This window comes from Topomyia yanbarensis, chromosome 2 (assembly GCF_030247195.1).
Source record: "Topomyia yanbarensis strain Yona2022 chromosome 2, ASM3024719v1, whole genome shotgun sequence".
Taxonomy (NCBI): Eukaryota; Metazoa; Arthropoda; class Insecta; order Diptera; family Culicidae; genus Topomyia; species Topomyia yanbarensis.
The window spans coordinates 240,385,480-240,394,214 of record NC_080671.1 but is presented as its reverse complement, the minus strand read 5'-3'; the positions used below and the strand labels follow the sequence as shown (position 1 = coordinate 240,394,214).

Genomic DNA, 8,735 nt, shown 5'->3' with positions numbered 1-8,735 from the left:
CAAATCTGACTACCCCTCAGTGACTCAGGTAACTGGTACTGTCAAATTTGATATATGGTTAGAAAATATACAAAACTAGCAGCACTAATGAAGCTGTTATTTTTTCCTAACAACGATTATGCTCCGTTGCAATCCCTGGTTACGCCGACGAAAATAAATCAACAAAATAATTAAACCGTTGACGTTGGCTGCAAATGTGAAAAGTATATTCGGCAATAAATTACAAAATTAGCGCTGCTTTCCAGAGGTAAGTTATTTAATTAATTAAGAACTAGCTATTGACGACTCATCCTACTTTCAGCACCCTCGAATGATCGATACCTGTTTTGTTAAACAAATCGCTCCCTAAAATCAAAACATCTTCCCTTGCCTAGTATGGTGGATAGTGCAGCAAAAACGTTAAAACGAATTCAATTTGGTATTTGGTTAGCACGACATTAATTGATATTGAACATATTAAAGGTATAAATAAAGCGTTTTAGACAATGATGATTTTGGTATCTTATAAAAACAAAATATGATTAGAAGTCCACGTCCAGCCCGATGGCGCTTTATCGTGTTCATGGAAGTCCACCTGATTTAGAAATAGTTAAACAGCACAAAGTTATCGCTCCCGGCATGAATATGAATCTCCGGCCCTATTCTGCGCGGCGTGTGACGGGAGACGACTAATCTCACCTCACTTTCCGTGACTTTTCTCGCGCGATTCTGAGAGTCGACTCGGGTGAGATGAGATTCCCTATTGCGGTTAAATGGGCGTCCCAGTTCACCCGAAGTGACTCTTCAGAATTGGGTGAGAAAAGTCACGTAGAGTGAGGTGAGATTAGTCGTCTCACGTCACACGACGTGCAGAATAGGGCCGCTCTTGTCGAACTGGTCACTAAAATCTATCCCTTTTGTAATATCTGCTTGCATGGGTGACAGATACTAGTGCTGTGTTTGATGCCCTATTTCCTCGGTTTCGCTGATCTCGCCAGCGTTGTCTGATGCGGCACACGCTGGTTAAAGTGATGGGGCTACGACGACGTCGTTACCGCATATTTTGCAGGTAGAGGTAACTCTCGGTTCCTTGACTGAAGTCTTGTGAAACGTGTTGCGTACCCAAGCTCCAGCATTTTCTAGAAATTTTGCGGATCACCAATCTTACCGTCCTTGTTAGAACTTCCTGGGTCTGGTTCTAAGTGGCCCTCAGATTAATGAAAATCATGAGCTGAACTTTGAAAGAGTCACCACACAGTTGATATGCAAATCTACTCTGTTGTATAAGGCTCTCATTTTGATCCGACAGGTTATCACTGGAGTGATTTAATCACGATTGAACGAACGATTGAGCTGTGAGCATGAATTTTAGTCTCACTCCATTTGTGTATTGAGTATTAAGGATTTGTGAAGTGACTACTGAAGGTCAGTTTGCTTCAATATCCTTTTCATTGTCCGACCGATGCTCACCTCACTCCATCGAGGCAACTTACTACAGTCGGCCCTATTCTGCGCGGCGTGTGACGTGAAACGACTAATCTCACCTCACTCTACGTGGCTTTTCCCACCCAATTCTGAAGAGTCACTTCAGGTGACGTGAGATGCCCATTTAACCGCAATGGGGAATCTCAACTCACCCGAGTCGAGTGTTCTCTGGTACGTGAGATATCGCTTGGAAGGTTCGACACACTTAGATGGTATATGCAGCGACAATTGAATTCACTATCTTATACAATAATGGTGTTACTCGAATATTCGTAATCATTAAGGTTGGACAGAGAATGCGCAAAATTCGCAAACGAAAAAAGCAGTTTTTTTCCACACCGTATGTCAGATCTTCATAAAAATCAATCAGCGTATGTAGAATGTTGTTACAGTACTGCTGATTGATTTTTATGAAGATCTGACATACGGTGTGGAAAAAAACTGCTTTTTTCGTTTGCGAATTTTACCCTTTCTCTGTCCAACCTTAATATGCAACTTACAATGAGATAAAAAATGGCTTTCTGGTTCGGGCTCGAATGAATGAGTCCCAACAACGAAAAATTTTACTTAACAGATTAATCGTGCATACACTGCGGAATTTTCGAAAAGTATAAAATAGACTAGTTACAACATCCACTGTTGCTAAACCGCTTATATTTTTCATCTGTAGTTCAAGGAGATACAATTTTGCCCTTGCAAATTGCTGCTACTTCAGTGTCGCTGTCTTTTGCGACCCACTGAGAGAAAATTAGACGTCAGTACCCACTGGGATCACTCGTTTAACTGTTCGTTAAGTTGCGGCAGACAAGCAGCCCTTTGCAATTCTTACTCCAACTCAACGCCGCATTCGATACGTTTGGGGCGACGAGGAACTGCCATTTCAACCGATTTCCACAATGCCTAGCAACAGGACTGCTTCCTCGGCCAACGGAACGAGAGCAACGTTTTCCATCTTCCTTCATTTTTCTTTTTCTGGGCAATTGTCTAGTTTGGGGACTTTGGTGGTGGAGGTCCGATTTTAATGCGGTTTTTTGCCAAAGAGGTGTAGTTTGACTTAAATGGACCAAGTCTGAGAGCGGAAGTGTGGAATTTTTGACCAGAGTTTGATAAACTGAAAAAATGAGTTGTCCTTGGTGACACTCATAACAATGACAGTGCAGTGCTTTAACAAGCGGGCTTGTTCAGCGGAGTGACTGTGGTGCGGCTTGGCTGCATATCCAAGGACAGGGATCCAAAGCGGCGTGGGGCCGCTGAGGTTACGTTGGACGAGGCGTTGATCAACCCATTAATCAGTGTTCGGTTGACTAGTGTGGCTGCGCCGCATCGCTTTTTGGTGTGCTGTCCGATTTCGCAGCCACTCAGTCGGTTTTAAGTGTTTGAGTGGGCCGGGCAGCGAGAGGGTCACAGGTGGGCTTGTGGCTCCGGCGACGGGTTGATCAACGCCTCGTCCAACTTAACCTCAGCGGTTTTACGCCGCTTCGGATCCTTGGCCTCGGATAAGCGGCGGAACCGCATCACACTGGCTCCGCTGCGTGAGCTCACTCGTTAAAGCACTGCACTATTATTGTTGAGAGTGTTGTTCAGCGCAACTTATTTTTTCAGTTTATTAAGCTTTGGTTGGGAATTTTGCATTTACGCTCTCAGATTTGGTTTGTTTGGATTGGAGTACACCCGTTAGGCAGTAAAGCGCATCAAAATCGGACCTCTATCGCTGGAGTCTCTAAACTAGAATCAGAATTACATTGGTTTAATTAATGTATACAATACAGAAATTTGACCTCATTACCTTCTTGTGCTCAATCTCAGGTGATGTATCCTTTGAAGAATAGCCGCTTCTTGTTTCTACAACCGTTGCAGGTTCCTCGTAAGAAGAACGAGAGTGCTTACGATGTCAATTACTTTTTTTCCAGTTTTTCCTGTAACTAGGCAGTTGATTTTGTATACATACCATGGTTGCTATATAGCAACTGAAAATCAATAAACAAAGAAGTGTTGCTGAAGAAATATTTTTTTCGTTCGAATCAAGGGGTCACTCAATATACTGGTAACTGGCAGTAAATGAATCGGATCATTTTTTTTTCACAATTTTTCATCAAGTTTCAGGTCGTGTCGTTGGTGTGTGCAGTGCTTTATGGTTACACCTATGACCGCGCACCCGGTGTCCCATGAGCCTTTTGGCGGCTCAGAGGCTGTCCTTCCATGTTGCTCAGGGATACATTGCTCCTATACACATCCATACATACAAACTTAGATTCATACAGACACAAGTTGAAAGCGGTTAACGTCGCGTCATCTAGTCTCTGTAATCCTATGGAAAATCATCTCACCATCGCCTTGGGGTCTACGTCATATTGGCAAATTTCACATTGAATCCGATTCTGTCTCTTCCTAATCTCCCTTTTGTCTCCTAGGTCCGAAGCGGATCAATCGACTATTATTTGAATCGGTAAATATACTAGCAGTATTAGTCCTTATTCGCGAATACTTTTTCCTACAACTGTGCTATTTCATCTCTATCTTATAACAGAATTCGATTATCCCTGTTCTAGTCAATATACGTATACGTATTCATTACATTATGAACCAGGCAAATCCTCAATTTTTTCTATTATCATTATGCTGAGTAGCTAGACGAGATAAGGTATTTTAGGGTTTCACAAAAAGAATCTCTGCCCATAAAGGACAAGACATATTTGTCCACTAGTCCCAATAAAGTATGCTCGAACCGAATATCCACCTGGTTCGACTCGAACAGACCACACCGACCCGAAAGGGCTGCTTATCATTTCTGAGAGCCGGTGTGCTTGATCGAGTTAAATAATCATAAGAACAAGTCCTGAATAATTAAGTATCCCTTAGGTGCCATTCATGCACTCCTTCCCTGAACAAGCCTCATACCCAAGGTCAAACGAATCGACAACCAATGAGAATGGACCATACCAGTCGAAGGTCACAGGCCCAGCATCTCGTGCAATTCCTGAAATTAGATGTTTGTTAGTGCTTTCATTTCAATGGTGGTAATTAAGTGTCTCATTCCCATCTTGAATAACTAGTTTACCGCTGCTCATCTCTTGCGGCATTTCGACACCGTCGGACGACTGTCTCATAGAAGAGATCTATTTCATCCTCAATTTCCGTCGGAGCTCATATATGGTACGCCCAAATGGTTCTACAAGCTCGAATATCAACTATCTGAAGCAAAAAAAAAGACGTTAAACATAAATTTATAAATATACCCTAATCCTATAATCAACTAAGGCTATCTGTCGATTCTAAGGCAGGAACGCTAATGATGTGACCATCAAGAATACGTCAGATAAGCTTAATTGACCCCCTTCGACACCAGTTTCGCCTTACCAAGCCGTTACGCGGGTGGCGGCGTGAAAACTGCCGTATAGGAGTTGAGAACGGCTTGAAAAACATCTGATGTTGCTCCAAATGTGTGTGATATCCAGGACTGGCAAGGTTCCATCAAGCCTAGTTTGCATTCCTTACATAACTAGACTCACTGTTCTCCATTCACCCACAACAATGAAAGAACAAATGTAAAAATATACAAATTAGTAAATGAATAACTAAATAAATAGCAAATGGGCACATAACCATGCGCCTGAGGGGTAAGTCGTTTTAACTTTACACGTGAGAAAAATAATCAGGGTTGAATTTTTTCACGCAGGACGACTGCGAAAATAAAACCATCATTGAAGGTTAGATGTTGGACGCAAAAGCAAGCCGAACAGATTGCTTACAAACTGATTCCGGGCAAGCGGGGTCAGCTGTTTGTCGTGCACAGTTGCTACCGGTACCCATCGGATCGGTTGATCAGCGAGGGCGAATTGCATGGAAGTGCACCAAGTGTAAAGTGTTTGTTGTCATCGCCGGTCGTTTCGATACACTCGAGGATCGTGGAAAGGAGCATGAGCAGGAACAGGATAAGAGTGATTCGTTCTTGGGCTATCAAAAGGAGATGACACAAGACGATCTATCGCAATTGGTGGAACTCGATGTTAAGAAGGAACAACTTACTGAGGATAACGACGACGGAAACGGCGCCAACGATGAAAATCGCTTCGAAGCACATATAATTTCTTTTAGATTTTTTTGCTGTTTTATAGCTGTCTGTTCTATCTTCTTGAAATATTTATTTACATGGTATTGAACAAAATATTTTTCATCTTCTTCTTCAAGGTGTTTTGGAAAAATTCTTGCCACTTTACTCTACTGGCCGTCCAACGACAAAATAAAAAAACAAAGTCGTTTTCTTCAAGAGTTTACCCACAGATAACAGACGTTTAGGCTAGAACAAAATTTCTTCAAAAACCTGTGTAAACTTTCAAATTGATAAACGTTGGAAATCCGTGTTTCACTATTGCCATCTGCGCAACTGTTTGCTACACGTGTTTAACAGCTGCACTCTAACTGCATTGTATTGATCACTGCGTCATCTGCAAACGTTTGCCAAACGTGTTTCAGACGTCTAATTTATTCGGAATTTCAGTAGCGGGCTTTTATACACGATTCAAATCGAGCTTAAACGTCTGTTATCTGTGGTTCACTTAACTCCAAGTTATAACAATTAAACATGCACTTCACAATCCTCGCGTTACCGATCCTTGAATTAAATCCTAAGGAAATCAACTGATAGAGCTAAATAAAGTTATAGATTCACAATCGGAACAATAATGAACCAAAAAAGCTCCAGCGCCTTTCACCAGTAGCTGGTCGAAAAGACTACGATCCGATCTTTTCAATAACGTCCGAATTCTCCGCGTCTAGCAGCTGAATCTTTTTCTGGAAGTGTTTTTCGAATGATCTGCAAATCATCATGCTTCGATCACTGCCCACCAGGTTGATGGCGATGCCTGTTAAAGAAGAGGGAAGAAATACAATCTATAGAATCACAAGAATGAGTCGCACTTACAGAATTTACCGGTGCGTCCAATTCGATGCAGATACGTTTCGCAATCGGCTCGTCTCTACTGATCCATCGACAGGATGAAGTTTACAATGGTCACCTGTTCGACATCGATACCTAGAGCGAAAAAATCTCTCCGTAACCTGGTGCTGCAGACAGAATCAAGTGGTGGAACTTACCCCAAGACAAAACGTTCGTTGTAATCAATACCTTCTTTAGTCCGGCTCGGAATCGATTCAGACCGGCAAACCATTGCTCCACCGTTAAATCACCGGACAGTACCGCTACCGAATGACCATCCTATCGGCCGTTTTGCGTGTCTGTTTCCATCGATTAACAATGCCAATCACAACTGTCCTATACTCACACGACAGAAAATGATCGCATATCCGATGGTAATCACGCCAAAGATGATCGAAATTGCTTGATATTTCTCGTCCTGGTTGCGGTACTTATTGTAGTGCTGTTTGATGTTATCTAGTGATTCTTGCTCCCGCGCTAGCTGAATCACGATCGGATCGGGTAAGATGTACTCGGCGAACTCCATTACCTCCCGCTCGTACGTGGCCAAGAACAGCGATCATAACGCCCGCTTCGTTTAGTACACAAACGGCAATTTCTCAAGGTCGAACGCCTGAATTTTATATTCCAGTCCATCAGCTTACCGGGTGTTTCGATGATGATATGATTAATCAGCTTCGCCCCTTTGACAATCTCCTCGCCGCGGATGAGGTAACTAAATTTGATTTCCGGACATAACTTTGTAATTTTGGCAACTGCTACCCCCTTCTGATTTGCCAGTTCATACGTAAGGGAAAGGCAAATCACCTGCGGATAGTTTTTTTAACGGATCGACTCGACTGAGCATTGTCCGCGCGAAAGCAGCGGTTTTTCTTGTTTCTGACTGACTGGGCGATCATGTGCTGGGCGGATCGGCCAACAGAGTAGGTAGAGCCGTTTCCTGAATCTTGGAAGGGGCGTTGGAATCCATAGCATAGACTCCCTGAAGCAGTTCCGGCTTCATGTGCAAAGCTTCGAAAGTTTTTTTGCATCCTCCGGGCTAAAAGATGAATCATGGATATTTTAAAGCTGATACTAGATATTTCTGGAGAAAATTTAGGATAGGACGTAAGCTACAATGAGATTTTCTTTGGGGTCTTTTTCTGTTAATTACTCGGTCGTTTTAGTATTTAGTACTCAACTCTTTGCATAATATTCTAGTAAAAAGCATCGGCTTTCGATATGTACTGGAAAATTTGTACAATGTTATAGTGACGTCGTAATTAACGAAAGAGAAAGTAAACAAAGATAATCTCTCAATGTTAATTATGTCCTAATAAAAAATTTCTCGATTTCGACTTACTTGAATGCATCTGCATCTTCCGTGTAGGAAGCTGTTTTTCTATTTCCACTAGCAGCTTGTCTTTCTTCAGGAGCAGCCAGTCAGAATTTCCATAATTAACGAACTCAAAACTGCAGGTTCAGCCGTTTCTACGGGAGTAACCGTCGCTGGTTCTACTGCCGATGGACTAGGTTTTTTCGCATCCTCTTTTTCCGGACTGCCAACCGCCGGCTCCGGTTTCTTATCCTTGGGGATACTCGGATCGCTACCTTTTGTATTGAAAAGAAAAATACAAATCCTATGAAACAATGATCGCTCCAAAAACAGGTTAGGCACTTACGAGAGCATAAATTTCCTGATCCTCTGCCTTTTTGACTCAGTTATCAGCAGCACTTGCCATCGTTTCGACCGATTGCATCGCAAAAGCAAATTCTATACATGTTGACAGCTTGTGATGAAAAAATACAAAAAATTCACAAATCTTGTTTTTTTTTGTATTTTTTTATCGCATTCTGTCAAAATTTCGCAAGCCTCCGAGCGGAATAATACCACTGATCATTATTTCGCAAGGAAAAAGCTTGCCGTAGTGACAGCGCATAGAAAGCAGCGCAATCTCGCGGAAGTAATATGAAACTTATCGTTTGTCGAACCGTGTCTCGGCTAATTGGAAATTTCGGTATCGTTTTCGCGAGAGCTGCGTACCGCTTACGAAATGGAAATGAAAAAATTTTTCGCGAGCATTTCGCGACGTTTTTTATGCATAGGTTTTGTATAGGAAATTTCATTTCGCAAGAGGTGCATACTTAGCTTTAGGGTGAAATATAGCATAGTGCTTTCGCATAGGCCTGCTAAGCCAAGACAAGTTTCGGCTTCACTTGTGTCTCATCGGCATAAACAGAACTTCTGCTCGAACGGGACATCACGTTTGATCAGTCGTTTGATTGAAACACATAGTGTGTTTTAGTTTTAAGGGATTTGCGTCAAGCCGGCGCTAATCTATTCCGACAATACGTT

General features: G+C 42.3%; 2 long non-coding RNA genes across 2 annotated transcripts; both read right to left on the bottom strand.

Moving 5' to 3' along the window:
• Positions 1-2,096: 2,096 nt before the first annotated feature.
• On the bottom strand, positions 2,097-3,432 carry LOC131682984 (uncharacterized). The gene is made up of 2 exons (XR_009304299.1): positions 3,251-3,432; positions 2,097-3,189 (listed from the first exon to the last, which is right to left on the bottom strand). It is a non-coding gene; the product is annotated as an uncharacterized LOC131682984 (long non-coding RNA).
• A 2,154-nt stretch (positions 3,433-5,586) lies between these two features.
• Positions 5,587-8,735, bottom strand: LOC131682985 (uncharacterized). The gene is made up of 4 exons (XR_009304300.1): positions 7,743-8,735; positions 6,559-7,439; positions 6,386-6,496; positions 5,587-6,326 (listed from the first exon to the last, which is right to left on the bottom strand). It is a non-coding gene; the product is annotated as an uncharacterized LOC131682985 (long non-coding RNA).